This window comes from Procambarus clarkii, chromosome 35 (genome assembly GCF_040958095.1).
Source record: "Procambarus clarkii isolate CNS0578487 chromosome 35, FALCON_Pclarkii_2.0, whole genome shotgun sequence".
Taxonomy (NCBI): domain Eukaryota; kingdom Metazoa; phylum Arthropoda; class Malacostraca; order Decapoda; family Cambaridae; genus Procambarus; species Procambarus clarkii.
Genome location: NC_091184.1, coordinates 26,652,361 through 26,675,802, shown reverse-complemented (window position 1 = coordinate 26,675,802; position 23,442 = coordinate 26,652,361). Strand labels below are relative to the sequence as shown.

The 23,442-nt window shown below is 42.1% G+C and overlaps 1 protein-coding gene and 1 long non-coding RNA gene across 2 annotated transcripts in view; both read left to right on the top strand.

Annotated features, from left to right (window-relative positions):
• Window positions 1-23,442, top strand: part of LOC138371400 (uncharacterized) — a 199,620-nt gene that overhangs the window by 20,438 nt on the left and 155,740 nt on the right. The gene's annotated exons all lie outside the window — the stretch shown is intronic.
• Window positions 11,530-12,480, top strand: LOC138371399 (uncharacterized). Its single transcript, XR_011230434.1, has 2 exons — window positions 11,530-11,660; window positions 11,937-12,480. It is a non-coding gene; the product is annotated as an uncharacterized lncRNA (long non-coding RNA).

Here is a 23,442-nt window from a genome sequence, read left to right as displayed (position 1 = left end):
TTGAAAAATGAGGGCTGTGATCAGAGGCAATGTATCGGACTGGAGAAATGTCACAAGTGGAGTACCACAGGGTTCAGTTCTTGCACCAGTGACGTTTATTGTCTACATAAATGATCTACCAGTTGGTGTACAGAATTATATGAACATGTTTGCTGATGATGCTAAGATAATAGGAAGGATAAGAAACTTAGATGATTGTCATGCCCTTCAAGATGACCTGGACAAAATAAGTATATGGAGCACCACTTGGCAAATGAAATTTAATGTTAATAAATGTCATGTTGTGGAATAGGAGAACACAGACCCCACACAACCTATATATTATGTGAGAAATCTTTAAAGAATTCTGATAAAGAAAGAGATCTAGGGGTGATTCTAGATAGAAAACTATCACCTGAGGACCACATAAAGAATATTGTGCGAGGAGCCTATGCCACGCTTTCTAACTTCAGAATTGCTTTTAAATACATGGATGGCGATATACTAAAGAAATTGGTCACGACTTTTGTTAGGCCAAAGCTAGAATATGCAGCAGTTGTATGGTGCCCATATCTTAACCCTCAAACCGCTAGGGGCCCAAATGGAATTCACACCCACAGGCGCAACAAAAAAAATCCAAAAAATTCTTTCGTCTTATAGAAGTGTTCATTTTTGTTCCCTGATCACGGAAAAAATAAAAAAAAAATCGTAGGTGGCATATTTTAGCCGCAATAGGGTAGGGAAGTGTGGTAAAAAAGGGGTGTTGGCAGAGCCTTCGCCAGACGAGGTCTGCTCCGCCTGAGCTGTCAGACGGCAGTTGCCAAAAATATATTATTACCTAATTTTTTCAATGTCTCTGATTTTTTCTTAGTTTTTTTGCAGTAATATTATTCCATACAGTGAATTGTGGTATATTTATATTATAAAATGTGTGAACCATCGCTGTACTCAAAATTATGGTGTGCATATAAGTGATTCAATTATTATGTTCATAAAACAATAAACAAATAGTTTTGCTGCTGTTACACTATATACACAGGTTATATATAAGTATCTGCATGTTTTGTTCACCATAACGAACTACTAAGTTGGTCTTGTGAGTCAAAAAGCAACGAGGAGTGACCGCCAAACACCAGCAGCCACTCACTGCCACTCCCTCCCTCAACACCACCTCACTCACCGTCATTCACCTCCCACAATACTGTTTTTGCATTTATTCATTATACACAGACGTTATATATACATATTTACATGTTTTGTTCACCATAACTGTACATCTAAGCTTGTATGGTGAGTAAAGGCACAAAGATGTAGCTACTCACACAGTCAGCTGATCGGCGGCCGCCCTCAAAGCCAGACGCACTAATATTTGTCCAGCAATATTGGTTGTGGTGTTATTACGCTATATACACACATTATATATAAGTATCTACCTGTTTTATTCACCATACCTGTACAAATAAGCTGGTATGGTGCCCAAAGACCATAGTGGCCATCAGTAAATAACATGCCAAGTCGTGCAGACGACGCTCCTCCCTCACCAAAATGGCGGCTCCCAACCTACTCCTCTCGCTGTTATCTAACTATACACAAGTTATATATAAGTATCTACATTTGTGTTCACCATAGCGAACCACTAAGCTGGTATGGTGAGTGCAGTCAATAAATGGTGGCTACACACAGTCAGAAGACAACGCCACAACCCTCCCTCCACAGCCTTACTCCTCCCTCCATGGAACACAGCGCTAAATATCACCACAATCATGCTGTTATCAGAATCCTGGTCAGTTTTATCACAGTCAGGGGGCTTCAGTAATACTATCTCTGCTAAATAATAGCAGTATCATTTATATTTTGGCATTTGTAGGCGATGCTGTGGTCACAAGCTGAACAGCGGTGCTGTGAGCTCGTGCTGCGTGCGCCAGCCTTGGTGGCTTGCTCAATACTGATGCTGTAACACTCAAGAATGTTGGCCTGGATTTTTTTTCTAGGTGGCATCTGGCAACTATCGGTTGTGGCTGTACTATAGCTGCCCCTATCCCAGGCGGGGCGTTTAAATTATATCGCTAGACACGAAATCATATATAAATGATGTGCGCGGTTTCGGTTTTGTCACTGATATCATTTATATATGATATGCGCGGTTTGAGGGTTAAGAAGCACATCAACAAACTGGAAAAGGTGCAAAGACATGCTACTAAGTGGCTCCCAGAACTGAAGGGCAAGAGCTATGAGGAGAGGTTAGAGGCATTAAATATGCCAAAACTAGAAGACAGAAGAAAAAGAGGTGATATGATCACTACATACAAAATTGTAACAGGAATTGATAAAATCGATAGGGAAGATTTCCTGAGACCTGGAACTTTAAGAACAAGAGGTCATAGATATAAACTAGCTAAACACAGATGCCGAAGAAATATAAGAAAATTCACTTTCGCAAACAGAGTGGTTGACGGTTGGAACAAGTAAGGGGAGAAAGTGGTGGAGGCCAAGACCGTCAGTAGTTTCAAAGCGTTATATGACAAAGAGTGCTGGGAAGACGGGACACCACGAGCGTAGCTCTCATCCTGTAACTACACTTAGGTAATTACAGTAGATATTTACTGTACAGTATTCACAACATCATGAGAATTCAAGATGGACATAATTCCAACAATAAGGTAAATAAAAATTGTAACACAGTATTTTCTAGGGGGAGCCCCATCAGCTCCCTGGAGCTATCCAGGCTGAATGGATATGTATAACTTTCTGGTATCAATGTGCATGGAGTTCTTGCCTACTGGGAACCATGAGCCAGAACCTGGGCCCCCTCAGAGAGGCACGAGGAGCAATGGTCTATTAAAACCCGCATGTGGGTGGGAGCATTCTATGTCTGCCATCGACCGGGTCTGACACCCAGAAAGGTAGATGTCTCAAAATGCATGCGCGTTGCTGAGCCACAGCAACCCTCCCCTGTCACCCTGTCCTTCCCACTATTCCCCCCCCCCTTCCCTGTCCCCTCGTTCTCCCAACCATTCCCCTATCCCCTTGTCCTCCCCACCATCCTCCACTCTCGTCTTCCCCACCATTTCCCACTCCCCCTGTCCCTTCATTCTCTCCACCATACTCAACTCCCCCGTCACCTTGTCCTCCCCACCATACCCAACTCCCCCGTCACCTTGTCCTCCCCACCATCCCCCACTTCACTATCTCCTTGTCCTCCCCACCCTTCTCCAATCCCCTATCCCCTCGTTCTCCTCACCATGCCACACTGCCCCGTCCCCCTCGTCCTCCCCACCATTATCCTCACCCTCGTCCTTCCCCACCATTTCCCACTCCTGTCCCCTCGTCTTCCCCACCATTCCCCCCACTCCCTCATCTAATGTGTTCCCAGATGATCTGATGTTCCCATCAGAAAAATGGGAACATCAAATGATCTGATGTTCCCATCACTTACAAATATGTAGAACACTTAAAAAAAAATGAAAACAATGAAAAAAAAAAACTATACCGGTCGGCCGAGCGGACAGCACGCTGGACTTGTGATCCTGTGGTCCTGGGTTCGATCCCAGGCGCCGGCGAGAAACAATGGGCAGAGTTTCTTTCACCCTATGCCCCTGTTACCTAGCAGTAAAATAGGTACTGTACCTGGGTGTTAGTCAGATGTCACGGGCTGCTTCCTGGGGGGTGGAGGCCTGGTCGAGGACCGGGCCGCGGGGACACTAAAAAGCCCCGAAATCATCTCAAGATAACCTCAAGATACCCACAAAATGATCAGTATGGTAAACAACACAGCTCAGTTCCAACGCAATGTCACACAAAATAATTAAATTAAAATGAAATGTAATCGTAACATATTTGGTATAACGTGTGCTGCTATTACATGCAAAAGATGGCACTGTTTTTAAAAAAATGTATGTTTTTACCTGTCACAGATGAGGCATGTATATAGTAGGTATATAAAAACACTCACTTATTCAAATGCAACGTCGTGTCAAAATTTAAAAGCAATCGGTAAGGAGGTTTGGGAGATTTCCCTCACATAAAAAACATGTGAAAAACACAGTTTTTCAAGAAAAGCATGTTTTCTCCCATTACAGGCATGACATCTATATAGTATGTATGTAAAAACACGCTCTGTTGTGAATGGAACGTCAAAATTTCAAAGCAATCTGTGAAGAACTCTTGGAGATTAGCGATTTTGAACAAATGAACATTTACATTTTTATTTATGTAGATGAATATAATAATTGAATCACTAATATGCTCATAATACTTTTGAGTATAGCAATGGGTCACACATTTTATTATATAAATATATCACACTACATACTATTGAATAATATTACTCAAAAAAAAAAAAATCAGACATTGAAATAATTAAGTAATAATATCTTTGTGGCAACTCCCGCCTGACAGCTCGGGTGGAGCTGACCGCCTCCGACAATTACTCTGTCAACGCCTCACTTTTGCCAGACTTCCTTGCCATATTGCGGCCAAAATATGTCACAATTTATTTTCTATTTTTCCCATGATCAGGGAACACAAATGCTCTTATAAGATGTGTTGCAGGCTAAAATCGTAAGAGCAGCCCAGGGGTTAACAAAAACCAACTAATATCGGGTTTCATGGCCTGATGAGGGGATCGACATCATAAAACCGAAACATGCACAGTCCCTGATGAAGATAATGCTGTCATCAATTAATGGATTTTAAAAAATTCCATTTATTGTCCAAATATTATGGGACTGGTTTTAAATGTGCCCCTTTATATTGTGAACAATTGATAGCAAAATGAATGACATAGCATGAAAATTGAGGAAGCTGAAAATAGAAAGCTGAAAAGAGTACAGTATAAACATTTGAGTGTGGTTTGTACGCTCACTGCCAATGCTCAGCCTTCCTTGTGGTGTGTGCGCTAGGTCGCCTGCCGGGCCAGCAAAAAGAGTTAATATTGACCTCTGTGATCCTGATAACCTTCAAGTTGCTAGTTTAGTCAACTGTATGAATTCCTGCTTGTTCATACCCTTAATTATTAAACCTTTTAGAATTACTGAAACAACTGCCTTCACTCCTGACCACATCTGGACTAACATAACCTCTCCACTTACCTCAGGAATAATCACTGATAGGACCACAGACCATTACCCTATATTTCTTCTAACCAACATTAACCCTTCCACTGCTCAGGGGTCCTGAGGACATTTACACCCCTGTGCGCAAGAAAAAAAAATTAAACATTTTTTTTCGTCTTCTAAACATGTTAATTTGTGTCCCCTGTGTACGGGAAAATAAAAAAAAATCGTAGGTGACATATTTTGGGCGCAATTGACCGAGGAAGTCTGGCAAAAAGTGGGCGTTGACAGAGCGGTCGTCAGGGCTGATCAGCGCCACCCGCGCTGACAGGTGGGAGTTGCCACAAAGATGTTATTACCCAATTGTTTCAATGTCTCCGATTGATTTTTTCTTAGTTTTTTGCAGTAATATTATTCAATAGTGTGTATTGTGATATTTTTATATAATAAAAGTGGTGAATAATCACTATAATCAAAAGTATGGTGTGCATATTAGTGATTCAATTATTATGTTTATAAAACAATAAACAAATAGTTTTGATGCTATTACACTCTATACACAGGTTATATATAAGTATCTGTATGTTTTGGTCACCATAACGAACCACTAAGTTGGTATTGAGAGTCGAAAAGCAACGAGGAGTTACCGCCACACACCAGCCAGTCACTCGCTGCCACTCCCTCAACACACGCATTAAACTTTCTCCCCCAACAATACCATTTGTGGTGTTATTACACTATATACAGACGTTATATATAAGTATGTATATATTTTGTTCACCACAACTGTACAGCTAAGCTGATATAGTTAGTTCAGGCACTAGGAGTCGTCGCTATACACAGCTGGTGGCTCCCTCACTCATTCAAGGTCACACGCACTAAACTTTCTCCCCCAACAATACTGTTTGCAGTGTTATTACCCTATATACACATATTATATATAAGTACCTACATGTTTTATGCACCGTAACTGTACACCTAAGCTTGTAGTGCGCCCAAAGAGCATAGTGGCCACCCTCTAAACAGCTAGACAAATCGTGCAGACGACGTCGTCACCGTCACCCAAATGGCTCCTCCCAACATAATCCTTTTGCTGTTATTACACTAATACACACATTATATATATGTATCTACATTTGTGTTCACCATAGAGAACCACTGAGCTGGTATGGTGAATGCAAACAATAACAGGTAGCCACACAGTCAGTAAACGATGCTGTCTCCCTCCGTCTCTCAACATCACTCCTCCCACAGCGCTAATTATTACAACAATCCTGCTATTATCACAACCCTGGTTATTTATATCACAGTCAGGGGTCATCCTGTATATATTTATTTTGACATTTTTCGGCGATGAACAAGATGAACAAGATCGGTCACAAGATGAACAGCAATGCTGTTCGCTCATGCTGCATGCACCAGCCTTGGTTGCTCCAACAGTACTGTGCCTCTTACACCTGAGAATATTGCCCACGATTTTTTTTTAAAATGGCATCTGTTTACAAGAGCCCTGAGGAAGCTAATGTGAACCCAGTGTAGCCGCAGGCCATTTGAATCGGGCCTGGCACCCTATGGCGTATATATACGCCATGCGCACTGTGGGACATGTTACTCAGGGCGTATATATACGCCATACACAGTTTAAGGGTTAATAAACCACCTCTAGATACAATGAAGATAAGCTTTAAGCTGCACAATGAAACTTCTAAAAGCAGCTGTATTGCTGCTGCCTCTATTATCAACTGGGAGTCTGAAATAGGTGACATAGTGAATATCAACCTTGCAGTGCAAACATGTCTTCACAAAACTTTGAGCCTTTCCTTGAGGTACCCTTGAGGTGTTTTCGGGGCTTAGCGTCCCCGCGGCCCGGTCGTTGACCAGGCCTCCTCATTGCTGGACTGGTCAACCAGGCTGTTGGACATGGCTGCTCGCAGCCTAATGTATGAGTCACATTTTGGTTGATCAGGTATCCATTGGAGGTGCTTATCCAGTTCTCTTTTGAACACTGTGAGGGGTTTGCCAGTTATGTCCCCTATGTGTAGCGGAAGCGTGTTGAACAGTCTCGGGCCTCTGATGTTGATAGAGTTCTCTCTCAGAGTACCTGTTGCACCTCTGCTTTTCAACGGGGGTATTCTGCACATCCTGCCATGTCTTCTGGTCTCATGTGATGTTATTTCTGTGTACAGGTTTGGGACCAGCCCCTCTAATATTTTCCACATGTAAATTATTATGTATCTCTCCTGCCTGCGCTCAAGGGAGTACAGATTTAGGCTCTTTAGTCGGTCCCAATAGTTTAGGTGTTTTACTGAGTGGATTCTAGCAGTAAAGGACCTCTGCACGCTCTCCAGGTCAGCAATTTCTCCAGCTTTGAAAGGGGCTGTCATTGCGCAGCAGTACTCCACTCTAGAGAGCACAAGCGTTTTGAAAAGTATCATCATCGGTATAGCATCTCTAGTGTGAAAAGTTCTTGTTATCCAACCTGTCATTTTTCGTGCAGTTGTGACGGCTACTTTATTGTGTTCTTTAAAGGTAAGGTCTTCCGACATGAGTACACCCAGATCCTTTACATTGCCTTTTCGTTCTATGTTGTGATTTGCCTGAGTTTTGTATGTGGTTTCCGTTTTTATATTTTCATTTTTTCCATAGCGCATGAGCTGGAACTTATCTTCGTTAAACACCATATTATTTTCTGTAGCCCATAGAAAGACCTGATCTACATCTGACTGGAGGTTTGCCGTGTTCTCTATGTTGCCAACTCTCATGAAGATCCTAGTGTCATCTGCAAAGGATGATACCATGCTATAGGTTGTGTTCTTGTCTATGTCCGATATGAGGATGAGAAAAAGTACTGGAGCAAGCACAGTACCCTGGGGGAGTGAGCTCTTCACGGTTGATGGGCTGGATTTTATTTTGTTGACTATTACACATTGTGTTCTGTTAGTCAAGAAATTGTAGATCCATCTGCCTATTTTTCCGGTAATTCCTTTTGAACGCATTTTATGTGTAATAACACCATGGTCACATTTATCATAAGCTTTTGCGAAATCTGTGTAAATTACATCAGCGTTTTGTTTGTCTTCCATAGCATCTAATGCCATATCATAGTGGTCGAGCAACTGCGACAGGCAAGAGTGCCCTGTTCTGAAACCATGTTGTCCGGGGTTATGGAGATGCTGTGATTCCATGTATTTTGTGATCTTACTTCTTAGCACTCTCTCAAAAAATTTTATGATGTGCGATGTTAGTGCTTTCGGTCTGTAATTTTTTGCCTCTGCCTTATTTCCTCCTTTATGAAGTGGTGCTATCTCTGCTGTTTTTAGTATATCAGGAATAATGCTAGTATCTAGGCTTTGTCTCCACAGAATGTGGAGGGCCTGCGATAGTGTTTTTTTACAGTTCTTGATGAATATGGAGTTCCAAGAATCCGGGCCTGGTGCAGAGTGCATAGGCATACTGTTTATGGCTTCTTCAAAATCCAGTGGGGATAGGGTGACGTCTGATATATGATTTGATGTTGGTATCATATCCATGAAAAATTCATTTGGGTTATCAATCTTTAGTGTGTTTAATGGCTCGCTGAAAACAGAGTCGTACTGCTTCCTCAGTAACTCGCTCATTTCTTTGTTGTCATCGGTGAAAGTTCCATCTTCCTTTCGCAGGGGCCTGATGCTAGATGTGGTTTTTTATCTTGATTTTGCATAGGAGAAAAAATATTTCGGATTTCTCTCTATTTCACTGATGGCCTTTTGCTCTCTTTGCCTCTCCTGGGTTTTGTATGATTCTTGTAGCTTCCGTTCAATTGTTTCTATTTCTCTACCCAACCTTCTTCGCCGTTCTTGAGATAGGGTGCGACTCTCAAGTTGTTCCGCGATTCGTTTTCTTCACCTATATAGGGAACGACGTTCCCGTTCCAGTCTGCATCTCTTCCTCTTTTTTCTTAGGGGTATGCGGTTTGGACATATTTCTAGTGCTACTGAGCTTATTTTTTCCAGGCACTGGTTCAGGTTTGCATTTTCTAGCTGTTCTTCCCAGTTTATTTCTGTGAAGTCCTGGTTTATTTGCTCCCAGTTTATCTGTTTATTATTGAAGTTGAATTTGCTGAAATCTCCTCCACTGGGAATCTGGACTGGTTTTGAAGGTCTACTCCCCATGCTTGTCAGAACTTCAATTAAGTTGTGATCTGAGTAACAGGTATTTGTAATCATTATGTTCCTGATCAATTCATCATTATTAGTGAAAATGAAGTCCAGCATGTTCTCCTTCCTAGTTGGTTCTACTATTTGCTGGTTTAAGGCAAACCTGTCGCACATCCGTAGCAGGTCATTTGCATGTGCCTGTTCATTTAGGCTACTTCCTGGTATTCTTTCTGATATTACTGTATTAGCCAGGTGCTTCCATTTCAGGTGCCGTAGGTTGAAGTCCCCAAGCAGGATGATGTTCGGAGCTGGATTTGTAAGGTTTTCGAAGCAGTGTTCTATTTTCATTAGTTGGTCTTTAAACTGCTGAGGGTTTGCCTCCGATGACTTATATAAAAGGACAATAACTACATTTAGAATCTCTATTTTGATTATCAGCACTTCCACCATATCATTTGAGGTGTTTAGCAGCTCAGTACAGATGAGTGTGTCTTTGATGTAGAGGCTGACCCTACCCTGCAGCCGGTGTTTCCTATCACATCTGAAAAAATTGTACTCTGAGATCCATATTTCACCATCAAGGTAGTCCTTTGTGTGGGTTTCTGGTATGGCTGCAAACACTGCATTTGCCTCATGAAGGAGACCATCAATAAAGTGAACTTTGTTGGATTTGCGTGTTTTTATACCCTGGATGTTGGCAAATATAAATGTTATCGTGTTAGTGGAAGTACTGGATGCCTTACTTGGTGTTAATATCTGAGGCTCTGGTAAGGAGGCCACTGTGTTTGCGTCCAGGGTGTGTTGTTTTGGAAGTGATTCGTCCAGTTTTGGTAGTAGGGACGGGTGTTGTGTCGTGTAGTACCTGTGTGCTTGTTGATAGTTTGTATTCCAGTCTTGTGGGTATCTCCCTTCCCCTCTGTAATCCTGTAGTGGTTCCATCTGACTGTTCCTCTCTCTTATATTTACTACTCTTTTTCTGCCTTCCTCTTAAAATTTTTCCAGTAATGTCATATTGATCTTCCCGTCTATAACGCTGTGTACCTCTCACATGGAATTCCGGACACTGAAGATTGTTGCATTTTTTGTCCCTAACTGAAAATTGACATAATTTAGGGTGGAAGTATCTACACCCTGTTCCAAAACGGCATGTACTCCTCTCCAACATGTTCCTGCATTTTTGAGGATGCAAAAAATGGCATTTTGCTCCTAATTTTCCATATTTGCATATTCCTTTAGCGTAGAATTTGCAAATGTGTTCCGGTTTTGCGTTTTTCAAGGTATTTATATCTGTGACTGTCTTGTTTACCTCTTTATTGGAGCCATCTCCGTTTTTCGTCCCAATTCCTTCATCTATGCACTCTGTTTCACTGTTACTCTCATCGTTTATATTACCTGACTCTGCAATATTGCTGTTATTTTGTACCACAATAGTCTCCTCCTCCACACTACTGCTGCGGTTCTCTAAACTATCTGTTCCTGAGTTTTGGTCGTTATCCAATGTTGTCTTTTCCCAGTCTGCATATATCACTGGTAGCTTGTCTGTGAATGATAATCTCTGTGACTCGGGTATGTTTTTCATCAGTTTAGTTATGTTCTCTAAAATTAATCTGTCATCTTTGCAAACCCAGTAAATTCCTTGCCTTTTTGTGCATCCTGGAGCTAATTCTGTACAGCCCAGGTGAAATCTTATGTTACAGATGCAACACTGGACGCCTGCATTACGTTTTCCAAGAACTCCCGAACACTCGCCACACCTCTCCATTGTCTGATGTATTGTATTTGAGGTTCACTGTATGGATCACTTGTTGATGTCAGTCCTTTTAACTCTTTATAAAATTATATGTATATATTTATATGTTTAATATTTATAATATTATATGTATACTGTATATTTGTAATATTATGTATGTTATTTTGTTCAAACTTTATGGCAGGTACTTAGCGTAGGGTAGCGAAGCTGGTCCCCGGTCGGTACAGGTGACCTCTTGTTGTCCAAGCACCTATGTGCTTTAATATACCTACAATTTTCTCTCATTTTTTATTTTTTTTCTTGGTTTGTAACTGTTATCATTTTTTATAAATTTTGCAAGTATTTACCTACTTAAAATTTTCTTAGATTAAGGACCTGGCCGAAATGCTGCGCATACTAGTGGCTTTATAAGATTGTAATTACTATGCTATGTATCCTCAATCCCAATGTACCTTCTTGTATATATATAAATGAATGTATTATGCAAGTACCTAAACTGTAATTACATTAAACTGAGTTTTAGTTTACTTACAGTAAATAAATTTTCTTCTTTTATTAGTGTCCCTGGCTCAAAAAAAGAAGGCAGTAGAAGATGTGGAGCTTGAGAAGAGATCCAGAGAGGAACAACAACATACCATTCAAGAAATGCTGCATTATCTCACATATTACAAGAAGAAGAGAGAGATTTTAACCGAACATACTAACGAGTTATGTGGAATTTTCCCTTCATATCTAAGCAAGGTAAGCTAACAGCTTAAATTAAATGTGTGTTGCAATTCAGTTCTTCATAAACATTTCTCCAGCAGAACTTTAGACTTATATATACTAATTTTATACTTTATGTCTTGCTATTTATGGCTTTGACAGGTAGACAATTCCATAGTTTTAATAGACTGGTGTCTTTTACATGTGAACTTTTATCAAAAATTTTCATTATTTATATAATCTAATTTCTTTAGTATTTTCAGACAAATTTGTAAATGTCTTAAATCCCAATAAATATTTTATATATTACAGGATCCTAACAAGTACACTATTGAAGAGAAGCACTTATCACCCAAAAATAATAGTGGAATCCTGGCTCTTTTGAAGCAAGGGCAAAAGTTGTGTACTGACAAGCTGATTACTACTGGCCTCCATTGTCTTGCCTGCACTTTGTTTCCCATCAATCATATCACTCATTCTTACAGGTTTGAGACAGAGAGGGACAAGATCATCCAAGAGGAACAACCGCAACAGTGTGGGAAGTGGGCGAAGTGTTACCCGTTACCGCACATCGGCGATCTACAATAGTTTCTCCACAAAGATACAAACCAATGCCGTTCTCTCAAATAGACTATGTGGCTGTTAGAGAAAAAGGAAATTTTATGGTAAACATGTTCATACTATCCCCAAGTCGATCGGATAAGAATTGAATTTTTTAGAAATATTTGTTCGTCGGACATAAAAATATGTCTACTCGGGCAGCTTCAAGTGACCCCCGATAGACACGATCTTGTGTCCGCGGGGGGAGTAAAGTGTTTATTAATAAAAACAAAATCGCCCTTCTTGGGTTCAGTCATCCTGGCTGCTTTAATTTGTTCCGAACCATAATGGAAACTGACCCAAGTATAGGATGGATTAGCCCAAGTATCGCGTTTTCAAAAGGGTCGCCCGTGTTGGAAAAGACGAACGCTGAAAGAATATTGTTGAAAACATCTTGATACAATACAATACAATACAATACAATACAATTTTATTTAGGTAAGGTACATACATACAATAAATTTTTACAAGGATTGGTTGACTTATAGGTAGAGCTAGTACATACAATGCCTAAAGCCACTATTACGCAAAGCGTTTCGGGCATGATAAACTTAAATGACAAGCTTAATACTAATTGAGCATAATGAGTAGAATGAAAACAAGAAATGAAAACATAGATGAAAAAGCAGCACAAATACAATTATGTCGACAAACAGCGCTCTTTAAAGAAAAAACAGACATTGGTTGACAATAGAAGGGTAAGGTAGGTTACAGGGAATTTATTAGGCATAGCTTCGCTTTTAACTTAAACTGGTTGAGAGAGGTACAGTCTTTAACATGGTTGGGAAGGTCATTCCACATTCTGGGCCCCTTGATTTGTAGAGCATTTCTAGTTTGATTAAGTCGTACTCTAGGAATATCAAAACTGTATTTATTTCTGGTGTGGTGCTCATGGGTTCTGTTACAACCTTCTATGAAGCTTTTGAGATCAGGATTGGCATTATAGTTTAGCGTTTTATATATGTATAATACACATGAGAGAATGTGCAGTGACTTAATGTCTAACATATTCAGAGATTTGAGTAGGGGTACCGAGTGATGTCTGGGGCCAGAATTGGATATTGTCCTAATAGCAGCTTTGTGTTGAGTAATTAGAGGACGTAAGTGATTTTGGGTAGTAGAGCCCCAAGCACAAATACCATAGTTGAGATATGGATAGATAAGGGAGTAATAGAGAGTCACCAGGGCAGGGCGTGGTACATAATATCTGATCTTAGAAAGAATGCCCACAGTTTTTTTAACTTTTTTTTATATGTTTAGAATGTGTCCCTGGAAATTCAGCTTGTGGTCAATGAGAATGCCAAGGAATTTGCCATCTAATTTGTTACAAATTTGGGTATTGTTTATTTTGAGATTTATTTGATTAGAGGATTTATTGCCAAACAGAATATAGAAGGTTTTGTCAATGTTAAGGGTGAGTTTGTTGGCAGTTAGCCACAGATGGACTTTATTTAGCTCAGTATTTACTGTGGCATTTAGAGCAAGGGGATCAGGACTGGAGTAAATGAAGGTTGTGTCGTCAGCAAATAGAATTAGTTTGAGGTGTTGGGAGGCATTTGGAAGGTCATTAATGTAGATGAGAAAGAGGAGAGGGCCAAGTATGCTGCCCTGGGGAACACCAATGTTGATGGGTAGGGTGGGAGAAATTGTATTTCTCACAGAAACATATTGGAGCCTGTCAGTAAGGTAGGATATGAGGTATTGTAGGGAGTGTCCTCTGACTCCATAATGATGTAATTTAAGAAGAAGGTTTTGGTGGTTGACAGTATCAAAAGCTTTACGCAGGTCCACAAATAACCCAACAGGGAACTCATTTTTATCAAGAGCTGTATGAATCGAGTTAAGCATACTAATAAGTGCATCGTTAGTGCTTTTTTTGGGTCTGAAGCCATATTGGCAAGGGCTAAGTATATTGAGTTTGGCTAGATATGAGTAAAGCTGCTTATAGATTAATTTTTCAAAAAATTTTGACAAGTTTGGCAGGATAGATATAGGTCTGTAGTTGTTAACATCTGTGAGATCACCACATTTGTGGACAGGCGTTACTCTAGCTTTTTTTAGAATATCTGGGAAGGTTTGGAGTTCAAGTGACTTGTTGAAGAGCAAAGCAATAGCAGGGGCTAAAGATCTGGAGGCTTTTTTGTAAATTAAAGTTAGTATCTCCTCAAGGGCACCAGACTTGGTTTTAAGGGAAAGGATTATCTCATTGACGTCAGTGGAATTAATAGGCTTTAGGTACAGAGACTGTGGATAGTTACCTGTAAGATAGTCCTTAATGTCTGTACTGGAAGATGGAATATCATTTGCAAGGGATGAACCAATGGAAGAGAAGAACCTATTGAACTCAATAGCAGAATCAGAGGCTGAAAGCTGACCATATATTGTATAATTAACAAAGATATGCTAATAAAACCTAAAATCTTATATGCCTCCAGAAGGACCCAGATATGAACATTATTATGATTGCACCAAATGAAATATATCATGTTGGAGGACAAAGATATATCAATTTTAAATTAAGTTTCGTCTCCCGCCTGGGCGAGAGAGATGAGGCGACTCTCGCCCCATCTATTGGAGATTCTGTCCACTAAAGGCCCAAAGCTACTCAAACCCTCCTAGCATTACTTAAGTAATGAAGTAATATGGTATATTTACTCACTATAATGTGAGTGCTGAATGCAGAACATGAGAAAACATATATTTACTCCAAACTAATATAATTTCATTATGAAATAAGTAAATAAGTAGCATCAAAGGAAGACGACGGTCCAAGCGTCAATGTTGTGGAGCGACTTATCCAAGATATATCGTTGTTTGGAAAGTGTTTGTTGGCAAATCCAGTTGTCGCACTTCTCTGCACAAATTATCACAAATTTAAATAATAATGTTAACAAGTAGAATACGTATTTTTAATATAATCTAACATAACTAGCCAGAAAACATTTAACATTTATTAAAAAAATATATGTTTGGAAGTTAAATCGACTTCATAGGATAATAGTTTTGTTATATATACTTGTTATTCGTTGACATGCGTTCGCTACTTAAACTACCATGTACTGTACTTATGTAAAATCTCCCATGTCTCTTCGCTCGGCTTAGACTCGCTTACAAGTATCTCTGGGAATTCTCATTATCTGCTGATGTAGACCTGACCAAATGTAAACTGTGTCAACAAAATTATTCGCACACCCTCAGTCACTATGTGATGTCTTGCCTACAATAAGCAAATGCTGGATACTTCTGTAGCGAGTAGATTATCCCAATAATATACTCGCTCCAAATGCATTGTTAATATTCCTGTCAACCTTTGGAGATGAATGAGGTGGGGCGTTGCCCGGGCAACACGGTGAGGTGTTGCCCGAGCATATAAGCAGCAGAATAGCAAACATTAACCAGGCTGGTCACCATTTCGTCCGGGAGACATCTCCCGTCACGCTGGGTGCAGTCGCACCTCCACAGATCTCCAGTATCATCTATTGATACTGGTAATGGATCAAAAGGGCCACCACTTACGAGCTATTCATGCCTGTGCCACGTTTTGGGTGGCTTCATCTTCATCTTAACACATTCATAAGGGAGACATCTCCCGTCATGCAGGGTGCATTGCACCTCCACAGATCTCCAGTATCAGCTTTTGATACTGATAATGGCTTAAAAGGGCCACCACTTACGGGCTATTCATGCCCGTGCCACCTTTTGGGTGGCTTAATCTTCATCAATCAATCAATCCCTTCTCCACACGGGAGACATCTCCCGTCACGCAGGGTGCAGTTGCACCTCCACAGATCTCCAGTATCAGCTCTTGATACTGGTAATGGCTCAAAAGGGCCACCACTTACGGGCTATTCATGCCCGTGCCACCTTTTGGGTGGCTTAATGTTTATCAATCAATCAAACATTAACCAGAGTCTACTTTCAAGTGTGGTCTAGAGCAGACACTTGCGAGATACTGTACCGACGCTCAGTGCGCTCAACTCACATCAAAGTATCACCTGTGTACTTCTGTATATTCGACCAAATATATATATATTATCTTAGTGTCTGTGTTTATTTGTCACCATACTTTACGTAACAATAGAACCGTTACATTGGTGACCCCAGATAGTTTCGACGATACCCAGCCACGATGGACTACAACATGGACTCTCACTGGACCTCCACTGCTGCTGCTTGCTGTGGACCGCAGCCACCTGTCGTGGAACGTTGCCAATACCCTTGCCACAGCTATGATTTTCATCGCGATCATCTCTGCATTTTCATCTACTACGGCTTGCTGCTCCACGATCACTACTCACTCATCTGGCAGCTTCATCAGTAACTACATAATATGGGATCTACAGCCTGTCCTGCCGACTCTCCGTCGCTGCCAGGGCACTGCTTGTTCTACAGGGGCGCCCACGAAAGCTGCTCTTTCATCAGATTCATCTACACGTTCACTGCATTCTGATACTCTGCCGACTCAAGCACTTTGCGCAGTACAGGACTTACAGCTTGCGTTTCCGACTCTTCGTCGCCTCCAGGACAATTCAGCTCTAGCAGTGATTCCCTCGTTGTCCTAACTACGTGCCTACATTACCTCCTATTGTCCTGGTGCCCGAGTCCATCCGCCCCGGATCTAAATGCTCCACCAACAACCCAAGACGCTACAGCTTCGACACAGAGCAGACAGCAGACTACGACCGCATCGAGCCGCCACGCTCTCGCTCCCTGAGTTCAGACACTCACAATTCTCAATCGAGCCGCCACGTTCTCCCACATAGAGCTCCACGACTCCGGCCTCACTCAGCTCTCTGCTCTGCTCCAGGCTTCGTCTCAACGTCTGCGACACTGCTAAATCCAGAGACACATCCGCCGACTACGCAGTTCACTTTTCGACCACAGTTACCAGCAGCACCGCCACCTACGACGACGGACGATCCTGTACGACCTCCCACCCTACAACCCCAGTTACCAGCCGCACCACAACCTGATCCTACGACGACGGACGATCCTGTGCGACCTCCCACCCTACGACCCCAGTTAGATGACATCAGCGAAGAGGAGGAAGTTAACTTTGATGGTTATGTAACGCGAGCAGGGCGTACAATTCACCGACCAGCTAAGTTCCTTGATCAAGTATTTTTCCTTTCATCCCCTGGGAGGGGAAGTTCTGTAGCGAGTAGATTACCCAATAATATACTCGCTCCAAATGCATTGTTAACGTCAACCTTTGGAGATGAATGAGGTGAGGTGTTGCCCAGGCAACACGGTGAGGTGTTGCCCGAGCATATAAGCAGCAGAATAGCAAACATTAAACAACTTGCACTTCAAATACTAGGACAAAAACAGTGGAAAGATAATGTGGAAATAATTACCACCATTTTGTATCTTGGAGCAGTCGCTAAAGGCAAAGGACTCAACATAACTTTAAACAGGATCCCATCCCATATTGGAATCCCATTAAATGAAAAAGCTGATGAAATTGCTAAATTGGCAACTCGTCATCCAGTGACACATAAAACAATTCAACCCAGCCTAGAGAACATAAAAAACATCATCACCAAAAAACTCTCACATCTCAACAAAGCCTACCTGCACCAGAGAATAGCTGAAGGTTCGCCATCTGCAACATGGTATCTTCAGGCTACCAAATTTGAAAGGTTAAATATCCCAAAAGGAATCCACAGGGAAATAGCAGTTAGGTTATATAGACTACGTCTAGGTTACAGATGCAACTGGGAGATTGGTGAACCCCGACAGAGAGAGTGCATCTTCTGCCAAACTGTCACAGAAAAGCCATTACTTCACTATCTACTGGAATGTGAAGCAACCAATGACCTTAGAAGAGCTTTAAGAGTTCCTAAATCATGCAGTGGCCACCCTGAAGCCATCAACACAGCCACTCTCCTGGTCAACAAAGGTGTCCAGCAGCTGGTCACCCTCATAAAGACTGTGAAGCAGTATCCTCCCCCGCGATAACAGCTTGATGGTTAAAAGCAACCTCAGAATACTGAGAAAAAAAATTGTACCACGTACGGGCTATTCATGCCCGTGCCACCTCTTGGGTGGCTTAATCTTTATCAATCATCAATCAATCAAACATTAAACAGAGTCTACTTTCAAGTGTGGTCTAGAGCAGACACTTGCGAGATACTGTACCGACGCTCAGTGCGCTCAACTCGCATCAAAGTATCACCTGTGTACTTCTGTATATTCGACCAAATATATATATATAGTATCTTAGTGTCTGTGTTTATTTGTCACCATACTTTACGAGGAGGTGGCAACCACCCGGGCGGCCATCTTGGCGCGCGGATTGAACGCTCCTGGCAGGACTTTCTTTCCACACCTTACCTGGAACTCATCTTTAATTCAGCTGGCTTCTTTGGGCCAGTGTGTGCTCACTGCAGCTACCCAGGGGCTCACAGGACCGGGGGAGGCCGGAGCCTCCCAAATGGACGCCTCCCCGAGCGGGGGCGCCATGGATGTTGACAGCAAGTCCCAGAGAGGAAAACGTCTGCTAGAAGATGAGTCGGCTGATGCTGCCCCAGAGCGAGATGCTAAGAGGATATCCTCCCCTTCAGAAGACCTTAGTCTTGTGGTACCCCGTTCCTCGTTTGTGGTAGTCCTAATCCAGTCAGAATCAGGTCAGTGCGTCTTTGCAAATCCTCGTACCTTAGGTGCAGCAATCGAGGCTTCCGTATTGTGGCCACATTGCCTGCCTGAGACCATACGTACCCTGGGTAGGGGTGCAGCACTCAAGCTACATATCAGAAAGGAGGCTCTATCACACATCTGTGTATCCGACATTAATAAGTTGGGGGACTGGCCTGTCAGGTGCCGACAGGTATTGTCGCAGGAGGAGGAGTCTCGGGCCCGGTATGGGAAGATTGGCCCAATTGACCAGAGTGTAGATGTGGATGACATCCAGGCCGCTCTGCAGGTATTAGGGGGTGCATCAGTGAGATTATTGGAAGTTACCAGGATTCGCGGAGCAGCAGGGCCGACATCCATGGTCCGTGTAAAGTTTGATGGGCACCTCCCTGACCGAGTGGCACTACACAGGACCTCGTATCAGGTTCAGCCCTACAATTTCCCTGTTTTACGATGTTACGCTTGTCATCTATTGGGCCACAGTCGCCTGACCTGCCGTAATACAGCACGGTGTGCAAACTGCGGCAAAACTGGCCATTCAGACAGAGATGACGGTGGGTGCTCTGCTGCACCCCGCTGCTTTTTATGCCATGGCCATCATAAGGTTACGTCTAAGAGTTGCCCTGTATATCTTGAGGCCCTCCAGTTGGACATCGATCACAAAACAGCGGGGACACCTCGACATGAGCTGTTCCAGAAGTTGCGTACCCTCAATCAGCCTATCGCTTCTTCTCGCCTCCAGGTTCCCCCTGGTCGGGCCTCTTCACAAGTAGGAACTAGCAGACGCTCTTGCCTGTCCCAGTCACATGCCACATACGCCCAGGTTGCTAATCGATTTTCCCTCCTGGGTAGCCTTGACACTGACGGAAACTCATCCACGGATACAGACATGGACGCTCAGTCTCGGCCGGAGCCTAGCACTCGTCACCCTCCTGCCTTTCCTCACAGAAGCCAACACCGGCGTCGTCGACACACCCATCGATCAGGAGGTACTGCTCCAACAGACAGCCCTGATGATCCTCTGGTCCCCCAGGCACTTTCCGAAGGGATTGTGACACCGGGGGAAAATGAGGCCCAGAGTGAGGCTCCCACCAGTCGCAGACGCCGTCAAGAGAGTTCGCGAGCCGACCACCGCTTCCGTCAGGCAGAGAGAAACATAGATCAACATCCTCTTGACTGGAAGTCATTGATACCACATATTTTACTTACTTTGTATGAAGGTTTTATGGCTTTTTCTAGTGGTTCCCCCTTTGGAGACGTCTGTGCACTGGTGGTCAAAAAGTTAGCTGTTGTATTTCAGGGATAATGGCGTCCCATCCTGAGAATACTGTGGTGTTTTGGAATGCCCACTCCCTTTTTAAGAAGACGCAATTTTTACGCAATTTTATCGTCGTCATCATTCTCGACTCCTCGACACTGCCATCACTCGTCTCCGGATTGGGCACACTTGCCTGGCCGCACATCTCCATCGTCTACGGCTGGTAGATTCCCCATATTGCCAGTGGTGTCCGACCCAGGAGGATACAGTGGAGCACCTTCTACTTCACTGCCCTCGATTTCATAGCGCTCGCGTCAGACTACAGAGTTCCGTTCGTAGGCTGAATATTCCCCGCCTCACAGTTCCCGTTCTCCTTGACGGGGCAGGTGCGAGAGACGAAGACGTCCGTCATGACATCCTTCGCCATACCTTCCGCTTCATCCGTCATGTCCGCGGCCTGAAGAGACCGTAAAATTTGTCGCCTGAGGAGATTGTAGGGTCTATGGCCTGAAGAGACTATAGGGGCCCCATCCCTTCGCTATTTCCCGGTATCGGGCAGCCGGGGCGCATCCGATCCCACGATCGTCGTCGCCCCTAAATCAACACAACAACAACCATACTTTACGTAACAATAGAACCGTTACACTTCGCTAAGATTTCGGGCAGCACATCATTATGAATGAAGTACTTACACATTTCTTGGACACTATTGATGGTGTTATCTCTAAATTCAGCGATTTTTTCACATTCCATTATATAGTGACGCAAAGTGTGCGAATAGTTCTGCTGACAGTTTACATTTAGTCAACTCTACCCTTATTAATATCCCCCTTTGTTATGTTCATTCATAGAATCACTTGATCCATCGTCCAGGCCACGTAACCCAAATTACACTGGTAATAGCACTTATGCTTATTATAATGATTCTAAATTGCATGTACTAAAACGCACTGCCAGAAGAATTAATTGGACTAGCTTATAGAAGGACCCGCACTGCTGAAATGCTTAAGCTCTTTCAAACGGCTCTGGCTGAGGCCAGGGAACGTATGGTAGAGCTGAGGCAGACAGACTGGGAAACTTTTGTAAGTGGTCTCAATTCTCACACGCCGATCGACTTGGAGATCAACTATGAACATGTTTGCCATACAATTTTCGTTTTCTCTAACAGTCACAAAGCCTATTTGAGAGAACGGCATTTTTGTATTGGATCTTCGTGGTAATACTATTGTTTTGTTGACACGACGAGTGTAATTAATCGACGTAGGTTTTTTTGTTTGTTGCCGGTCTAACGCATCCTTGTTTGACATTTTATACATATTTCCTTGTAGAACATTCTATTGCGAACACATTGGTACAAAAATGAAATACGTACATTGAAAATTAAGGTCAGGACAGTGAAAAGAATAAACTTTTCAAAACTAATTTCGTCGATGTGCAGTAACGGGTAACACTTCACCCACTTCCCACACTCTTGAAGGTGGGTGCGATCATGATTCTACATTTATATGCTATGTACGTGTAGGGAATTTTATTGCGATTTCAGTGTTACCAAATTTAATGCTGTAGAACAAGTATGGAGTTTACAACCCTGAAAAGAATAGAAACATTTCGTCGCTGTTTGGAGCTCACGGCTAGTGATCAATGTATAGTTATTCATTTGCGGCCGGTCTAACGCATCCTTGTGTGACATTTTATACATATGTTCTTGTAGAACATTTTATTGCGAACACATTGGGCGCTGCCCAATAAACTCGCCCCTCGGAGCAAAATTTAAAAAAAAAATTTTTTAATCTTGATGGAACATAAAATGGCCGCCTGTGTTTATGCTGTCGTCAGATGAGGCTGTGACGTCACAGGTGAGGGAAGCACGTACTGCGCATTAATGCCTCCATCCCTCATTATTTATTTATTTATTATATTTATATATATACAAGAACGTACATTGGGGGTTAAGAGACAACATAGAGTTTAAGTTGGAATTACAATCTTGTAAAGCCACTAGCTATATATAGCGTTTCGGGCAAGTCCTTAAACTAACCTTTGAGCAAATCCTTAAACAAACAAAGTTCTAGAGAAATAATTAGGAGTAAAATTGATAAAAAGTGTTTAACAGGTACATTACAGCTTTACTTTACAAGTACAGATGATTTTAAGCAGGATAATTACAGTAAAATTGTCAAAAAATTGTTTACAGGTACGATGCAAGAATTTTCGACACAAAAGCAGATCAGAACAATACACAATAATGAACAAGGAATCCTAAGTACAATTAGGAAAACATCTCAGGGTTATACATTGGATTACTGAAGCACAATATGAGGATCATTACAAATAGTAATGCAGTAGAATATGCACTCATATTCTATTATTAAGTTAATATTAAGTTCCTTCCTCATGTTAAGTATCTTTGTGGTACTAGGGACATCCAAGGATTATCTTCAAGGCTTCGTTCTGCAGGTTTTCAAGCGCTCTAAGCTTTCTTTCAGTCATCAAGGCAAGCAGAGATGCAACATAATCCACTAAAGATCTGATGTATGCAAGGTACATCATTTTGACAATTGTGACATTGGCACCATAGCCTGAGTGATAACCTGCAACATCTCCAAGAGGGCTTATGGAGCCTCTCATTATACTGACGACAGAGTTTGAATACAACAGGACAATACAAGGCCAAGGTATTTGAATCTGTTAACATAGTCAAGCTGGGAGCCATCATACAGTTACATCTTGCGAACAGCTCCTCCCTGCCTGGGTGAACACCCGTTTAGTATCTTTGTTTCCTCTGCTGAGATATGACTAAACCTAAGTCCTGACATAAGACTAATACAGAGTTAAGAGTGTTCTGCATGTTAGCATAACAAGTAGTGTGTATCATTATATCATCAGCATATACCCAGTAGTGTGTATCATTATATCATCATGTATGATGATTCATGATACAAGGGGGTCTAAATTGATCTATCGAACGATCTAAATTGGGTACTGAAATATGGTCAAAAGATTGGCAGAGCCGTTTAATTCTGACAAATGTAAGGTTTAGAGGATAGGTAATGACAATAGAGTTAGAAGCAAAAGGCAACATGAAAAGCAAATGGAATACCATGACATATCTATTATCCTAGGAACTAAGCAACACTCCTACAACCAGATACTGTACCACTCTCTAAGGATGGCTTTACACCGTCAACTGACTTAGAAATGGCGAATGAATTTAATAGCTTCTTTTCATCGGTTGGTGCTAACCTTGCCAGTAAAATCCCACAGACTCAGACATATATCAACACATATCTCTCAGGCAGCTATCCAAACTCTCTTCTCCTTTCA